This window comes from Misgurnus anguillicaudatus, chromosome 15, assembly GCF_027580225.2.
Source record: "Misgurnus anguillicaudatus chromosome 15, ASM2758022v2, whole genome shotgun sequence".
NCBI classification, from domain to species: domain Eukaryota; kingdom Metazoa; phylum Chordata; class Actinopteri; order Cypriniformes; family Cobitidae; genus Misgurnus; species Misgurnus anguillicaudatus.
Window position 1 is genome coordinate 17327280 of NC_073351.2, and position 19587 is coordinate 17346866.

A 19587-nucleotide genomic window follows, 5' to 3' on the forward strand; every position below is an offset into this window, starting at 1 on the left:
AAAAAAAGGCTTCAAGGGCTTTTTAAAAAAATCTGATGCTGGACACCTTCTAAATCTGGATTTCGCGAGAATCACCCGATTATCTTGTGGTGTGTACCCGGCTTTACAGTACAATGGCCAGGGTCATTCAGAGGTTTTACAAGACCGTTTTCACGGTCAAATTACTTTAAAGGTTGCAAAAGAAGGTCAGATTGTCAGTGAACCGCCAAAATTCCACCCACTGCAACAATTTGGTTTTTATTGCCATAACCACACATGCTGGACACCATATGAGCCAAACAAGTTTATGTTTAAGTTTGTCTCATTAGATGACAGGACATGGTTCCAGTAATTCATGCACTTGGACTGTCTTCAGCAAAGTGTTTGTTTGTTTTCTTTTGAGCCAGCTTTAGAAGAATTCATAGAATTCCTCTGGGACAACAGTGATTCGGACCGAATTGTTGCAGTGTGCTGGGTATGGTCTGAGCACTGACAATCTGACCTTCTTATTATTTTGTGACATACTATAATTGATACCTTGTTGTGATAAAAAAGAGACACTGTGCAGATGTTTAACTCCTGCCTCAAATGTAAGCAGGAAATCATACCGAACACACTTACTGTAATGATATAAACTAAGCCGAACATAAAACATCATCTGAAAATATCAGTTAACACATGGGTTGGGTTCGTGTACAGTAAATAGTTTCCAGTGCTGTTTTAGCTGGGGAATTTTTGGCTAATGATTGGTATATCCTGCCCAGAATGTCATGAGAATCAAATATTCCCACTGAATATTTTTTGTGGTTGTTAAGTATGCTTGGAATCCCAAAGGCAAACAGGTGCTGGTGTTAATAAGAATAAAGGGATACCACAGGAGCTTGCTGTTTTGGCTGAAGCTGATAAAAAAGTTTGTGTAAAGTTGCCTAAAATGCTGCATTTTTGAGTTCTTGTTCTGTAGTTTGGCTAGATGTAGTGTTTAACATTTAAATCTGCACTTAAAGCAACCAGATTGAAGTATTCAAATTCTCATTGACTATCTATTATAAAAAATAGAAAGATTAATATGAAACACTTTACACTTTTGTTTTTACAGGACATGCTTATGCACATTTTGTAGACACAAACGCTTAAAGCCTCGTTATTTTGCCAAGTTGGCCATGGATTAACATTCTTGAGCCTGCAACAGCATTCCTCATACCCATTAAATTCCTATTAAAATGTTAGTAGCAGGGGTAAATGCTGGTAAATTTACACTGTGTTGCCAAAAAGCATCATGCACAGAACTTTTCAGGCTCTTGAAAGTGTTGGCTTTTAATGTGTTCAGCGGTTAGTCCATGTATTAGATAATACAAATAATGAGTTAATTGAAAAAGAGACAAATAATATAGTGAATAACACAAGTATGCAGATAATATCTTATCAGAAGGGATTCGATTGTCGAAGTAGTTTGATGCTAGAACATATTTCCATTGTTCATAAAATGTCTTTATTGTTAGATCTTGGACATTGTCTAACAAAAATTTTGTTTAATATTTAAAGGCACACTATGTAATCTTTGCCGATAGAGGTATTAAACAACAATGGCATAGCCTGATGACTCTTTGAAAGGTGTGTGAAAGGTTTTGACTTTTTTGTAGATAAGATAAGGACAATTAGACAAAATATTATGCCATCAAATTATGACCTCACTGTTTTTTTTTAGAGCCCATGAATATTTTTAGCCACACTGTAAAAAAAATGTTGGCTCAATTATTTTTAGTAACTAGTTTCACAGATATGTTATGTTCACTCAACGTCTGTCTCCAAAGTGTTACCTGAATTGTTGTTTTTTAGTTGGCCCAAGCATGACTCAAATATAAAAAAGTATGTTTGCTCAACTAGCTTGATAGTTCATTCAACTAAAATGTTTGAACTTTTAAAAACTTACAACAAAGACTGAGTCAATTAAAATGTAAGCATTTATTTATCAAATAATTTTTGCTGGTGTTGTTAACAAAATGATTAACATCAGTCACATACAAACTAAAGCTTTTAATTCATAACAATCCCTTATCATACAGACTAAACATACAGAATTAAGTTTACTCTAAATAGTGAGCATAAAACAGTCCAAAAAGCACTTCAAAGTCAGTAGTCAGAAAATCTGCAAGGCCATTTAAGATAACTTCCTCTTGCTACAAGAGGAGACCGTCTCCCATGCATCCTTCTGGTCTGCCTCTCCACATCCTCACCGCTATGGTTTGATAAACAGAGGAATATAAATACACACACACATACATAAATGTTTAATATAATAAAGCTTGACAGTGAAAGACTTATTCCCTCAGACATCACACGTAATTAAACACTGGGCTTATCGGACAGGGCTTATCACTGACTAAAATACTGACATCTTTTAACATATCAGTCCTATTGTTTTGCCCCAAATGCACACCAGTGTTGTATTTTTTAAGGTTTGTTTGTCAGTCCGGTAAACCTCCCCTATATGCCTAGGCTATCTTTACTAAAATAACTCTATGTTGCCCATCCAACATTTAATTAATTGGATTTTTTACAGTGCAGTTTAACTTTTCAGTCCTTTCCTTCCCTACTCATTTTACATTTAGGCCATGTTTACATTAATGCGTTTACATTTTAAAACACATTATTTTTGCCACGCTTACCCCTTTCATTTAGACTACTCCGTTTTTGACCCTCATAAATGGAGTCGTTTGTAAACGCTGCAGATCCTGTTTTAGTTTAAGAATTCTGGGATTGCACTGCAGTTTAGACTGAGTCTTATGTAAACGAACAGCTGGTTTTAACGTGACAAAGATTTGCAATGCTATATCAGATTGTTTTTAAGATGTATCCTAATAGAAAATGTCTGTTTGATATTTATGTTTGAGTATTGTTGGGTTTGAATATTTATTATATTTATATATATATGTTTTAATTTAATTTAATTATTTAATTAAATATTTTGTGAGCGCAATCGCACCTGAGCGTGATTCAAAAAGAGAGATGTCAATTGCGTAACCACTCACCTTCATCTGCCTCCATAAAAACCTTTTGATTCGCGCAGCTGGGTTACGTGAATGTCAGAGCTGCACACGTGACAGACCAACTAAGCAATATGATGGCATGTGAGAGGGCTTTGTGTAATCGCGCAACAATTGACTCACAGACTTAACATGTTAAGAGAGCGCTTTACATTGACCAATAAGTACAGTGCGTGCTTCTTGGGGGGTAGGGAAGGGGGACAATCGCACTGGGGCATGGTTTGGTTTGGATAATATGAGTGCGCCCTTAAAGGGTAACACTAAACTAGACAAAACAGACTTGAATAAACTAACTAGACTTGATATAACTTGATTTGATGTGATGTGATGTGATTTGGAATTGATTTGATTTATACAAAAACTCACGTGGAAACAAACTCTTCAGAAACAGACGATCGAGCACAGGACAAAAACCCAAGGGCATTAAATTGGGGAGCAAATCAAGAGGGTAACAGGTGACATGAATCAAACAATAACGTGATTAAAGAGTAGATGAGGGGGCGGGGTCAGGAGACGAGACAGAAGGCACATGACCTACAAAACATGGGAATCCTGTCACTAAGGCTCTGGCCCTGTTTACACGTACATGGTTCTTTTGGAAAACTGAGACATTTTCCTTCGTTTGCGCCCTTTGTTTACATGCAAATGGAGAATTCGCCTCTGAAACCGATTCTTTCTAAAAACTCCGGCCAGAGTCACCACCAGCGCCGCCGTTTTTGGGTCTGACCTGGCGAACTGCTGTCTGGTTAGAAGAACTTCGAAAATGAAGTGGTTGTCCCCCATGAGTGGCGTGAAAATTTTAGGATGTCAAGGTCATCGCTGGTGTCACTCTCCGAATTGCTATGTCCCTACATCGAGGCTGAGACGACTGTCATGCGGTCATAAAAAAAGGGTGCCTGCACCTTATATTACATGTCCGACGAGGGTAGACTGCGCAAGACAGCCAAAGCTTTCAGTCTTTGTGAAGCAATAGCTGTCCATTTAGGTCTTATGTAGATACAACTGCCCGCATCCAAAAATTTTCTGCAGGAAATGGTGCAGAAATTTGAAGAGGCGCATGACCTCCCTCAATGCATAGCTGATGGCACACAGGTGGAAATTAAGCAGCTGTAAATTCCACAGACTATGTCAATAGAGGTTCAATTTAAACATGCAGGCTACCTGCGACTATAAATACTGTTTCTTTAATGTGGTAGTTAAATGGCCTGGGAGTGTTCACGACGCCCGCATTCTTTGCAAATTCCACACTCAACAGCCATGAAAGATGGAAAGATCCTATCATGTCCCAAGCAAATACTTGAGCATGAAGAGGCCATACCAGTGTACTTAGTTGGAGATCCATATCCTCTGCTCCCATACCTAATGAAAGAGTATGCGAATGGGGGGACCAATGTTCAAGAGTAGTACTTTGGACTGTCTTTGTGCCGTGCACGAATGGCTATCGAGTGCGCGTTTGGGAGGCTGAAACGGCCGGTTTGGAGCCTGAGAAGAGCAATGGACACCTTAATGACCTTCACTTCATCGTATATGCATGCTTCGTCCTGCATAATTACAGCAAGGCTGCTATGAACACTGTGGATGTCACCAGGATTACAGTACACTCTAAAAACAAACGGTGCTATATAGCACCAAAAGTGGTTCTTTGCTCGTAATCATAGAAGAACCGTTTTTAGTGCCATATAGCACCGGTGAAGCACCAGTATAGAACCTGTGTAGAACCAAATAGTGCTATGTAGAACCATATGTGGTGCTATATGGCCCCTATTTGGTTCTACACAGGTGCTTCACTGGTGCTTCACCGGTGCTATATGGCACTAAAAATGGTTCTTCTATGATTACGAGCAAAGAACCACTTTTGGTGCTATATAGCACCGTTGATTTTAGAGTGTAGCCTACTTCATTTAAATTGATACATTTTAGTACAGGCTAATGTTTGTATGTAAGCATTTTTCTTTAAAATGTTGTTCTTTGTATTTTGTGGGCCACGTTTACAGTAACAAATGGTCAGTGGTTTTATAGTTGCCCCAGCATGCTTCACTATGTGAATCTTACACAATTACAGACACAAGTCTGAATGCTTTTCAACCAGTTTGATTCTGATCAGACACAAGAATTGTCATTACAGCATTAAAGAGAACAAACACTGTACAAATAAAAGGCCTCTGTACTGCTTACTGCTTATAACTAACATATATAACAAAACAATAAATGAATGAGCATTCAAGTGACTTTCCAAGAGGCTTCAAGAGGTTTGTTTGAGCTTATTTTTATTTGATTAGGACAATGCACATTACATTTCTGTAAATGCACCAGTGTTAGCCGGGTGGCTAATTTTCAACTGTAGTTCTAGTAACTTAGCACATTGCAATAAACAAATTGTATAACTGTTAAAAAATAGGGCATACGAACAATGTTCAATTGAACTCAATTTAGTATTCAAATGACCTCAACGGTAAAAAAAAAAACATTCCAAAGGTACATTTAACACTTAACCCAAAAAGGTGCTATTTCTGTAAACTCTTATTGCAGCTGCAAAGATATTAGACAAGCCTTTATAAATACTTTCCTTTAAAAGTGCAATTTGTGTAAACTGTTATTACAACTGCTGAAACATTAGACAAGCTAGTATACTTGCCTTTTTACAATCAAAACGTAGCCGTGGCCAGCAGAAACAACCAAAAGATTTTCAATCTTTCTTGAAAAGTGCGTGGGTGTACGAGAACTGCCCTGGGCCCTCAACAGATATGAAGGACACTTTGTGTGCGTGTGTTCTATTTCCTGAGGAGGTTTGGGAGAATACATGATGTATTTGATTTGGCAGGTATGACGGCTTATTTCCTTGCTGGGCTAGTGTTGTAATCGTAAATTCTAGCTTTTATTGACATTTAGCTCTGTCTATCTACAAGATAGTGGCTCTCTATCTCACTCAGTCTCTCTGTCTCTCGTATAGGGCTTTTTTATTGCATAGTACCCCACGGGGGGCTTTTCCACTGGGTGCAGTAGTAGTACCGATACTTTTTTTTAGTACCACCTCGGTTGAATTTCCAAGCAAGCCAAGATGATACCAAAATGTGACGTGAAAACACTGCAGATCAATGACTGGTCTGAGAGAATCATCACTACCAGTGTCATCGCAATAATGTAAAAGATTAACTTTACCCTTATGCTAGCTTGCACTGTCTCAAATAACCAATTGTCATCTGTGCTTTGCTGTAAGTTCCCAAACTCCCTTTTAGCTATGAAAAATATTCACAGGTTGAGAATCAAGAACACCATGGGGTGGTTAGTTTATTTAGGAAATATAACTAGATTTAACAAACATACCTTACTAAAAACATTGCCTGTGTGCATTTTGAGGCAAAACAAAGGGCACTGATGTATTTTAAGATATGTTAGTGCAAGTTGTTGTCAGTTTGGACAGCTCTTAAAAATGTTTTAGTCTAGGACTAGTCTAATCCCTGTCCGGGAAACCGCCCCCATAACAGTTTTTTCCAGACTTGCAGTTTGTGGCGGCACATTTGCGACAAGCACGTCAGCATTATATGCTTAAATGCAGCTTCAATGAGGCTTAGCTGAAAGTGTCGACTGACGCCACGGGTGTTTGTACAGAATGTGAGACAGAGGTAGTGATAAACACGATGTGCAAACATCTATTTGTAGTGGTCAATCAAAATTTTGTGAAAATGAGATTTTGTAAGATAAGTTAATGTGTGGGAATGTATTCCAACAACGCTCTCACTTGTATGATGCCACAGCAGTTGGCAGCGCAAATATAACGACATGCCTATAGTCCTATGGAATTGCTATAATCTGATGGAAAAGCTAACCAAGCCAAAGTGCGGTGAGCTGAGCCGACCGAAACCGTGGGGTACTATGCAATGGATAAGCGCCATTAGATGTAGGCCGAAATGACACAAAGTTATCACACCACATCACAAACGTATCCGTATAAAGAGGTCAACACCAGTAATGACCTATGAACACCGGTGAAACTAATGACCTATCCGCCCTCTTCGGCTCATTAAAGACCACTCTTGCCGCTGCATTTTGGATCATCTGTAGAGTTTTGTTTGTGCAGGATGGGAGTCTGGCCAACAGCGCATTGCAACAGTCCAGTCTGGACAAGACAAGATCCTGGATTAGGACTTGTGTAGCATGCTCCGATACACAAGATTGTTAATCAGACAAAGCCCTTTGGGTCTCCCTGTGACATTATTCCTCCACCTCTCCTTAAAGAAAAAAATTGATGTAGTTGGCCCTGCTCTTAGTTTTTATTCCAGCGCCTGAAAGTCAGAACTGTACCAAACCCCTTTTAAAAAGTCCAAATTTGTCCAACAATCTTATCTAGGGCGACCATAAGTGCCCTTTTTAATAAAGGCATGTTCCAGAAGGTTTATTATTTTAGGTTCTATTTCAGAATAGCCACCATTATATTTCAATTTAAGAATGAAACTACAAGGATTGTATATGTTTTAAACTGAAATGTTAGAACCTCGATGATACATTCAGTTGACAAGTACGACTTCCTGAAGACACCCTGAAATCCTAGCCAGAACTGAGAACTTTTTATTTATATTTATTATATGCGGTGCTCTGTGGAAAATAAACCAGATAATGGCACATGGCTGTTTAACCCTATCCTGCCAGCTTTTAAAAGTCTTTCCGAAGTGTTGTTAAATTAAGCTCGTAACTTTGCACAGTCAGCAAAAAGGTATTAAGCCAGCTTACGTTAATATTAAATTCAGATAGTTTTGTTAGATCCGTCTGTTGTTCTTACCGGATATTCACGGAGCAGAGTTTTCTCCGCAGCCCCGGCATTATTGTAGTCAGAAGAGCAGGCTTTCACCAGAGCAGATAGGGTAAATGTGGTTGTGGTGTTTCTTCACAAAAACATCTCAAACTTAATAAAGAAGATACTGAGTACTGTGCAGTTAGTTACATGAAGGCTATGTTTTTTCATTCGTTCCGGACTCTCACTTGGTCTTTCAAGTCTGTTTACATGATGATAGCGTACTTTACGTCAAGTCCTCAAACTTTAAACTTTGCTTGGGTTAGGGGTTAGAATATAATATTTGGTATCATGTAATTTCTGTAAGATCAACTTGACCAATGACCAACTTGAAACCAAGGATTTGACTCTGCATGGCGTTTTGAAACCATTTTTCTGTAGTTTCTGTAGTTTTTAACTTAAAAATGGATAATAGTGAGGAAAATAGGCAATTTTGCAAGGTCTTGGCCATGTTAGTGGTTGGATTCTTACTTATTGTATGGTGTGGACAGGTGTCTTTATGCAGCTAACGACTTCAAACAGGTGCATCTAATTTAATAAATGGAGTGGAGGCAAAAAAGATGGGAAATCTAATAAAAAATCAAGAAATTACAAACATTTATAAAAAATAACAAAGTTGCACATTAAGTAAGGTCTAAAATCATTAGGTACAGAAATTGAATCAAATGAATAATAACACTGTATTTACTGTATTGTATTGTATTTATTTCTTGACAAGAATGGGACAACATTCCTATTCCTAAACTTGAGCACCTTGTCTCCTCAGTCCCCAGACATTTGTAGACATGGCCGTGTCACAACTTTTTTTTGTGTGTAGCTCTCCTGAAATCCAATATGAGCCAATATTTGGCATAACATTTCAAAATGCCTCACTTTCAACATTTGACATGTTATCTATATTCTATTGTGAATAAAATATAAGTTTATAAGATTTGTAAATTATTCCATTCCTTTTTTACTCACAGTTTCTACAGTCCCAACTTTTTCTGATTTGGGGTTGTAGGTTAAAGGTAGGGTAACACATTTTGAAAAATGCTAATGGTAGCCGCCTAGCAATGAAATCCCGATCCCACCTCCAAGTCAAATCGCCATCCAAAGTCACACCTCTTTCAAAACACATCCGCGAATCACATGCAAACCGAGGGTCATGATCCATACAGATCACGGATCAACTGCAATCCGTTCAGCACTACTGTACAGCACATTGGGCAGCTGTAGTTGTTTTAAATAGTGCTTTATAAATTAATTAAGATTGAGATGCATTCCCAGGCACTTCAGTAGGCCTTTAACATTTGTAAACATTAACAGTTTACAGATTTTTAAATAAACACCTGTTTGGTTTAAATAAAAACAAACAAACATGAGGGAATAACGGAAATTGCCATGCCAACTTGCTAGTGTAACCAAAACCTTGCAATTCTTGTCCCGCCACCAGGGTTTCCTGATTGGTCCACTGTTGGAACTGTCATTGATGAGCTGCGCTTGTTGAAAAAGTTAAAAATATTTTAACTTGACACAGTGTCTCAAAAGTTATTGGTTGTCCCAGTGAGATGGTCAAAAAGATGCGAGACGTGTTTGAGCAGTCAAACACACATGTTTAAATGAAAAGCAATGTAGCACAGTAAAATGGAAAAAAATTGTTGCCTTTAGCACCTTTGCTAAACACACACTGAAAAAGAATTGTTCATTGAATTTAATGAATTTTTTGGGGTGGGTGGTTGCAGTCGATTTGTTTAAGCTTCATTTAAGCAAAAATGATTAGTAACGTAAAATAAAATATAAAACTTTTGTTTAAATGTAGCTTAAATAAATTGATTGCAACCACTTACCTTAAAAATTTTTATTAAATTCAATGAATCATTTTTTTCAGTGCACTTGCGGTCTAACACCTAATACACTGAAAGGAATGATTAATTCAATTTGCTCTTTTTTTTTGGGATAGGTGGTTGAGATCAGTTTATTTAAGCTACATTTAAAAAAAATTGAAATACAAAACAAAACTAGCATTTTTTGTTTAAATGTAGCTTAAATGAGTTGATTGCAACCGCTTACCTTAAAAAATTGAGTAAATTGAATGAATCATTTTTTTGTGTATGTTCATGTGGGAACTAGGATTTGAAGTATGTTCTGCATGTAAAACAAACCTACTGTTAACTACTGAAGATTGCATTTGGTACACATGTGCACCTAATCGGAAGTCCTCTACCAAAATGTTTGGATAGGTGTACCGTTACACCCCTAATATATCATTTAAAGGACATTAAATTAATTTGATTTACTGAATGCTCTCAGCACGTATACCTTCAAATTATGAAATAGCTTTGCTTCAAATCCGGTTAATACCCACCTCAGGCCATTCAGACCGCTTTTTTGGCAGAATTCAAATGGAGGTTTTTGCCATGTTATTGCATTTAACCACTGCTGTCGTCATTTTGTTCTTTGAAAGAGGCAACAGGTGTGAGTTAAAATTTAAAATTGGAGCCTGTACTAACACAACAAAATTAAATTTGATGACTTTATGTCTATTTGTATTGGCTGCCCCCAGTTTTCCGTTTGTTTTTCCTCCAGGTAGGGACATGACGTAAATGTGGTGTTGGCACTAAAAGGGTCTATATGTAGCAGTAGGGTATTACACTGACTACAAAAATGCCCATAAACATCAACATTCACAGTTTGCTTTTTGATTAAAAGACAAGTTTGGGTTTGCGTTTGTTGAATCTGTAAAAATTTGCCCTGGGCTAACTGGCTAATGGAGCCAAACAGCATTGTTCTTTGTTTGTTGTTGTAACATAAAAAGTATGATTAAAATTGTTATTAGAAAACACATCATCAAAGAATAATACAAGTTGGTGGTCCATAATCAACAGGTTGTTCTGATAAAGTGGGTGCCGCTGCATCATTCAGCGCTTTTGTGCAAATCCGGCATTGTACTCTCTTATGGGGGTTACACTCTAAAAATGGGGTTCGTTTTACATAGAGAGGTGGGGTAAAGCAATTTTTATCAGAGCTTCTCAGTAAGTTTAGTCCAGTCTAAATGCTCCATGTCAGTAATCATTACGGACAATGTCAGTAAAGATTACAGCGACTTTTACCTTCTGTAAAAAGGTCCGGAGAAATTACCTCAGGTTATACTAATCCAGTGTAAATACACTGTAAAAAAATTCAGTAGAAATTACAATGTTATTGCAGCTGGGTTGCCGGTAATTTACCGTGGATTTACATTTATGTTATTTGCTGGCGGGAGTTTGTTCAAAGTTAAATGAATTTTGAATATTGACGGGTCTTTGTCTTTACAGAGTAAAACTATACAATAACAGCCTCATGCAAAGCATTCTGGGAACCAGAAATCATCATCAACATTTTTCTGTTTTTTGCTTCAGATTTTGTTTCCCAGAATGTTTTGCTTAATGCTGTTTTTTTAGTTTTACTCTGTAAAGACAAAGACTTGTAAATGTTTAATGTTCATTTAACTTTGAACAAACTCTTGCCAGTAAATAACATAATTGTAAATCTATGGTAAATTACCGGCAACCCAGCTGCAATTTCTACGGAATTTTTTTACAGTGTAGTAGACCAGCTGTAAATATACACGTAAATTGCGTCATTTCCTTTTAATTTGCGGGCTTCTTTTATATAAAAGCACACTTGCGTTCTAGCTGGAAAAACAAGTCAGTGGCAAGTCAGTTCCTGAATAACACGACACAAACTTTTTTTTAAAAAGTCAAATTTATTTCTCAGGGGCACGGAACTGTTTCTGAAACTGAGGAAATTCTGATTTGTGGGGGGAACCCCGAGCACAACCGCTTTCACGCTTAAAGGTGCAGTGTGTAATTTTTAGAAGGATCTCTTGACAGAAATGCAATATAATATAAAAAACTATATTATCAAAGGTGTATTAAGACCTTTCACAATGAACCGTTATGTGTTTATTACCTTTGAATGAGATGTTTTTATCTACATACACAGAGGGTCCCCTTACATGGAAGTTGCATTTTGGGCCGCCGTGTTTCTACAGAAGCCCTTTTTTTACTAAGTTGTCTCTGATGATGACCTGTTTGTCCGGTGGTGGCTACACAGTAGCTTCTCTATGTGTTTCAAAAGCCAGGGGTGAGCAGTGGACTGAGCCGTTGGTTGCAATTCACAACCTCACCACTAGATGCTGCTAAAATGTACACATTGCACCTTTAAGAGATTATCACGTGAAATAAAACAATATCCAATCAGAAAGCGAGACGATGGAAGATGGAAGCAGTAATGGCGGACCACAAAGTTCTGTATATATATGTGAGCAGTCACGAGCCACCACTTATTATATATAATAATAATAATAATAACTTAGATTTATATAGCGCCTTTCATAGTACCCAAGGTCGCTTAACAAATTGGGAGGGGGGAGTTAGGGGACAAAGGAGGTAGTGCAAAGAAATGTTTTGAGGTGCTTTTTGAACATTAACAGGGACAGGGCAGAGCGGACATGAGGTGATATATATATATATATATATATATATATATATATATATATATATATATATATATATATATATCGTCGCTGTCCGATGAAACTCACGTATGTTCATTTTGCCGATTTTGAGATTTTTCGACAGATTGAATGTCCAGGTTCATTTCCATATACAGTATGCGTCACATACCTGAATAGCCAATGAAAACTTGTGAAATCATGTCATCTGATTTTCACGTACCCGTTTGGTGTCAAAGCTGTCAATCACGCCGCATATCTTCTGCCTGTGAATCATCTCGCCGGTCTCGTAAAGTTTCATCGAACCTCAGCACTGGATGACTTTACTTCGAGGTAAACGTTTCCCCCGGACGCTAGACTAACATCTAGGAGTTACTTAATTACGGTAGGAATGTGCAAACAAAGTATCTGTCTAGCATTGGTGTTATTTACGCTGGGGATGTCCCCACCACTTTTTGAAAGCATTTGGTTAAAATGTTCTGAAAAATCAAGCGATGCTTAAGACTGGTTTTGTGGTCCAGGGTCACATATGTTGCGTTGTATGCTTATGGTGTGTTTTTGTTGTACATGTGTAATGAAATTCATTGTAATCATTTATTAAACGCGCTGCTGTTTTCTACGGTATGGTGCTTTGGCATTGTTCGGTTGAGCTGGTGTTGCAGGGACTGTTACATGTGTGATGTGTGCATTCGACATTGTTGAGGGTTTATAAATTTATGCTGAGTATTTTCTTGTTGTTGACTGATCTTTTGTCCCCACCACTTTTCAACACAAACTGACGCCCCTGTTGTGTAGCATTACCATGTCAGTGTATTGATTCATTGTCCCTTAATGGTTTGCGAGAGACATTTAATACACTTATAATTAATATTAAATAAAGTAAGCGTATTTAACTAAGACGTAGGCTATTTAATAAACTGAGCATATTCATCTGTCAATACGAAACGCGACTTGGCCATTCTAATTAATGATCGGAAGAACCCGTATCGATCAAAGTTACTGTAAAATATGCACGCATGTCCATTTCAACTCAATTTTGGTCAAATGTGGATTATATCATGACACTGGCAAGAATATGGTTACATGTAAATATGCCGTACCAAGTATGACAACGCTACATTCAACTGCTTTTGATATACGGTGTTTTTTTCACTTTCTGAAAAGTTACCGTTTTGGACATACGTGAGTTTCATCAGGCAGCGACGATATATACACATAGAATTTAAGGCTTTATTTTACCTGGCATACATGTTATTTAAAATTAAAATGTATTGTGTCAAATTGTTTTTATACGCATTAATAACACACATTAGTGTTACAATGGCGATACCACAAAACATGTTAAACTGTGGTATTTTTGCTTAAGGTTATTATTATACTGCCAAAATCTCATACCGGCCCATGCCTAATTAAAACAAATCAGAGCCACCAACTTCTCAAAAATATGAACATTTTTATTTCCATTTAGCCTTGGCCTAAGGTCATGTGATTGGTCTCTTTCGATTCGAAAATACCACGATTGGCCACAATGCTGACACATTTTTTTCAAACTCAGCTTACACTGTAAATTGGCTCATTACCAATTTTGGTTTCCATTTGTAAGACTGGTGGTTGAATGAAATAATTTGCATTATACATCACCAAAGTATGTTCGACAGATTTTTTTCTCAAAGTATTTTTAAATTTCCTATGTATACGTAACCAATTTGGGGCCACCTGGTACTCAAAAGCTGCAAGTGATGGCTATATCTGCTAATTTCATTTGCACTGGTTGTCTTAAATTAAGGCTGGGACAATTAATCGTGCAAATGCGCTTTTTCTGAATTAATTATTTTTTATAAATTACGGTAAAATGCCGCCACATATAAAAGCCAGAGTGCGCTCTCATGTCGAAACTCCATTTGTGCCACAGAAGTACCACCATTACAAACACTATTCCAGAAAATATCTACATAGCTGTTTTTCAGATTGTTTTAGGTATTTTCATGATAATAAAGAATATTTTGAAATATTGTGTTTCACGAGCTTTTTTAAATGCACGTCATAAACGACTCAGACTCATAATGATTTTAGATTGATAAGGACTTCCTACTGATCAAAGACCTGTAGTACACACACAAGCTGCGCATGAAACACAGAATCAGAGTCTTGCGATTCAGAATCGATTTCACACAGTTATTTTTAATGGGAAACGCGATGCATCGTCACAGCCCTATCTTAAATGTAACATTCTGTTCTGTTCTTTAAAGAGGACTCAGGATACTCTCAGGATATCAGGTGTATTTGTACAGCCTCCAGCTGTATTTGCCAGTTGTATTTATTTCCGCATTGTTTATTTAGTCTCTTTTCCTTTTCTGACGGTATGAACATACTAATTCTCTGTTGTCGGAACTTTTAACTCTTTTTAACAATTGCACATAAACGGTCAAAACCTGATCTAGAGCAGGGGTGGGTTTCTCCGTCTTCCCTCCCCTTTCCTCACTGTTTTTCTCAATATTTTGAATATTATTTCCCATTTTCTTTATCTACGGCAGGAGAAGAACTGCATAGCATCTGCTACTTGAAGCTTTTCCTAAGAAGACACCGTGCTTTCATCAAGTAGGTCTTGCAGACTGCATTTTTTAAAATACTACTGTACATTATGTGCTTTATTTCTGCTCTTGCATTTATTTAGCCACATTTTACAGATTTCAGTGCTAGACTTTTTCTGAATTTCTGATTTGTAAAAACATAGACTTTAATACTAAGATTCTAATCCTATATAGTGAGTATATATCATGGAAATCTCACGAGTGCATGTGTATTTTTAGTGATTTATTGAGGAAATGGCTAAGCTTGATTTAAACAGGCTTTATAAGTGTCTTTTTCCGTATCAACAGCAACTCAATTGTCCTACGTAAAGTATATGTGATCTGCTTTTAAAACATTTTTCTCATAACCCACATGTTTATGCATGCAAATACCATTAATATGCTGCATAGCTAAGAAAGTAAGTCAAAAATGCCTGTGTGTCTGTCTGTGTGTGTATTTATTTATTTGAGAAGCCTGCAGATTGCCTGAATATACCAAGCCACTGAGATTATGAAAACAATTGCAAATCCTGGTGTCCTATGATTTAAGTTTTTGATATTTATTAATCTCATCTTTCTGTGTTTTTCCTCCAGTCCTTTTCAAATAATCTTCAAGGCTTTCCCTGTCTAAAACAAGAAAAACTACGGTCGTTCAGAAGTTAAAGTGGCATACATTGTATCTTGACACCCTGTTTCGCTTTAACATATGTTGCGTGAACTGCATTTCTGACCAAATTCCCCAAGCTCTTGTTCGGACGCAGCCTGGACTACTGTGGAGACAATGTGATGCACTGTACGTACAGTTCTGCCAGATTATGGACTATTAGGATTATGGGCCATTTAGAATAACCAAACTTTGTAGTTTTGTAATAAGGTTGTTTGATTGTGTGTCTGTATTTTTATTTCTCTTTCTATTATTTCATTGTAATACTGTGTGAAAATGTGAGAAAAATCCTACTGAAGGGTGGAGGGTTTAAGGGTATGTCTGATTTGGCCAGATGACTTGGGTGTTTCCGGTAAACACCCAAAAGAAACCTGGGAAAAATGTTATACAGTGCCATTTTGATTAGCTTTTGTTGATGTTTCCAGACATTTTTGTCTGTAAAATAAAGCTTGATGCAGGCTGTCTACGTTATTTAGACTGTGTCTAAGACACAAAATATGCAGAATCAAAAAGACTGTCGCCTATTTCCATGTCTGTGCATTGGGTGTGTTAATACCTCAAGGTGTTTTTAGTTTAAATGTAAAAAATATTTTCAATCATGTGCACTGGGTGTGTTAAGACCTTAGGGTGTTTTTATTTTAAAAAAAATATTTTCAATCATAACATACAGCAGAATGTAACTGGAAAATATGATACAAATAAAGAAAATGTATTGTCCACAACTCTCTTTATTTTCCTTAAGGTTAAAATTAAGTAGCAGAAAGCACCAGGTTCATGGATGCAGTTTTATAGACATGAGATTATGTATTGTGAACAAGCAGCTTCACTTTGTGAAATGCACTGCTTGAGACATGTTAAGGTTATTCATTGCTCGGATGTTTGAAAAAAATGGTACTTTGTAAGCTAACCATTTTAAAATTGGGTAACTCACTAACTAATAATCTTGCCGTGGTTATTTTTAATAAAAAAGTGGGCAGCGCCATATTTGAGCTTTTTGTTTAAGACTTCTGTTAAGCCATTAAAGTTATTTTTAGTCGTATTGCCACGACCACAAGTGTGCCGTTTTGACTGGCATGTAAATGTTTATTATGTTTATTATGAAATCCAGAAAGACCAGCAACATTTGTGCATTTAGGGGTTGCCATAACAAGCTGAGTGGATCTCTACAAAACATTTGTTTTGGCCATAATCCACGCACAAGAGCCAAATGTGGATGTGGGGCTGGGCACGCGCACCCATGATTAAACCTATTGTAGAAACTGTCAGTAAACAATAAATACAACAATTGTTCAAAAACAACTATGCAACAAATATGCTGATTTATTTTGCCAAATATTAACAAAAATGTGCTAACAGTACAGAATATATAAAACATAAAGTTTTTAATTAATTCAATTTTATTTATAAACCGCTTTTCACAATTGTTAAATTGTGAAATGCAGCTTTACATTATTAAAAGCACGCGTTGTAATAATGTAACAAACAGAAGAGAGTTCTAAGTTAAGTCAATGTCAGCTGACTCCCTAGGACAGTGTTTTCCAAACTTTTTTTTTGCTACGCCACAGTTTTGATAATTAAAAAAATCATATGGCACACCACTATATCACAATAAGCATTAACAGATCTACACAAACCTGTATTGCAATGCTTAAATGACTTGTTAAACTGGAATATTGTACGGTATTAAATGTTGTATTCACATTTAATGTGAAGCTTGATCTTGTTTTGATAAACACAAATTATATCCTGGCTGGAATTGATGACAGTGACACACGCAGCTGACCAACTCAGCAACCTTGTTGCTAGCTTAGAGTGCTTTTTCCAAACACTGTGGCAGTGCCATTTTCCACAACGCCAAACAAGTGGTCACGGCACACAAGTGTGCTGCAGCAAAGTGGTTGGGAATGACTGCCATAGGGGTTGAAAAAAACTCCTAGGAGAAAAAAAACACTGATTTAATCACGAGGAAAAATAAAGAAAAAATGTGTTTGTGCGGGTACTTTTGTTATGTTTTAAATAAAAAAGCCAATAATTTCCTAAATTCCTCCCCATGTCTCGCCTTCATAAGAAACCATATATTCATATTTGGCATAAAACTGAAAAAATACTGAATAAATGTAATTAGTTAAAATGTTTAATATGGTTTATTCCAATAACTTATAATGTGTTGATTGAATGAGAAAGAAACTTCTGCTTACTGTAAGGAGGAAGCGCCACATTAACGTGATAAGCTTGATGTGTCACCATAGAAACTCAAATGTTATAACACTCAAATTAAAAATTGCTGTTTATAAAAACTCACTCCAGTGGGATAGTTGGGACATTTTAAACGTATGCATAAAAAAGGTAAAAAAGAAAAAGATAATGAATTCTGTGTGTGCTCCCACACAAAAAAATATCGGCCGAGGAATGAAATGGAAGCCTCGCACAAAAAAAAAGGAAATACATCACATCACCTACTTCTGCATTCGAAAATAAGGTGGATATAACAGGTGTTAGCAGTCACAATCTATCCTATGCATGTCAGTATTGGCACCCGAAAGAGCGTTGAGTTACTTTTAGAAATGTTATTTTATTGCGAAAAGCTACCTTAAAGGATTATTAAAAAAGATGTCTCTCAAGTTGACTGTTTTATTATACACTGCTCAAAAAAATAAAGGGAACACTTAAACAACACAATGTAACTCCAAGTCAATCACACTTCTGTGAAATCAAACTGTCCACAGCAATTTCACATGCTGTTGTGCAAATGGAATAGACAACAGGTGGAAATTATAGGCAATTAGCAATACACTTCCAATAAAGGAGTGCGAGCTGTGGCAAGAAGGTGTGCTGTGTCTGTCAGTGTAGTGTCCAGAGCATGGAGGTGCTACTAGGAGACAGGCCAGTACATCAGGAGACGTGGAGGGTCTGTAGGAGGGCAACAACCCAGCATCAGGACCACTACTTCCGCCTTTGTGCAAGGAGGAGCACTCCCTGCAAAATGACCTCCAGCAAAGCGCATGTCACACTGAGCAGACTCTGGAGATGCCGTGGAGAACGTTCTGCTGCCTGCAACATACTCCAGCATGACCGGTTTGGCGGAGGGTCAGTAATGGTGTTGGGTGGCATTTCTTTGGGGGCCCGCACAGCCTTCCATGTGCTCGCCAGAGGTAGCCTAACTGAGATGAGATCCTCAGACCTTTTGTGAGACTATATGCTGGTGCGGTTGGCCCTGGGTTTCTCCTAATGCAAGACAATGCTAGACCTCATGTGGCTGGAATGTGTCAGCAGTTCCTGCAAGAGAAAGGCATTGATGCTATGGACTGGCCCGCCCGTTCCCCAGACCTGAATGCAATTGAGCACATCTGGGACATCATGTCTCACTCCATCCTGGCGTTGCACCACAGACTGTCAAGGAGTTGGCTGATGCTTTAGTCCAGGTCTGGGAGGAGATCCCTCAGGAGACCATTTTCGACATCATCAGGAGCATACCAGGCATTGTAGGGAGGTCATACAGGCACGTGGAGGCCACACACACTACTGAGCCCCACTTTGACTTGTTTTAAGGACATTACAAGTTGGATCAGCCTGTAGTGTGGTTTTCCACTTTAATTTTGAGTGTGACTCCAAATCCAGACCTCCATGGGTTGATACATTTCATTTCCATGGATAATTTTTGTGTGATTTTGTTGTCAGCACTATCAACTATGTAAAGAAAAAAGTATTTAATACAATTCTTTCATTCATTCAGATATAGGATGTGTTGCTTTAGTGTCAATCATTAATAATTGAATCATTAATATACACCACTTTATTAAAATATCAACAAAGATCGAGAATATTTTATTTATATACAGGGATCTGTTATGCAGTGTGACTGAACGAATGCTATACTGTATAAAATGAAGAATTTAAGAATGCTTGTCATGAAAGTGATTTTGAAAAAAGTGTGAACCCTACAGTTTCCGTTACAAACATGAGAATAGTTGGCACTTCAACATAAACCAGGATGCGGAAAATAGCTTCCTCTCAGAGTAAATAAGAGTTATGGACCTGTGGGAGTTTAATTTAATCTTGTGCAG

General features: G+C 37.3%; 1 protein-coding gene and 1 long non-coding RNA gene across 6 annotated transcripts in view; both read left to right on the forward strand.

Annotated features, from left to right (window-relative positions):
* Positions 1–19587, forward strand: part of LOC129418730 (uncharacterized) — a 185081-nt gene that overhangs the window by 140293 nt on the left and 25201 nt on the right. The gene's annotated exons all lie outside the window — the stretch shown is intronic.
* Positions 13307–16512, forward strand: LOC129418731 (uncharacterized). The gene is made up of 3 exons (XR_008636222.2): positions 13307–14737; positions 14824–14887; positions 15454–16512. It is a non-coding gene; the product is annotated as an uncharacterized lncRNA (long non-coding RNA).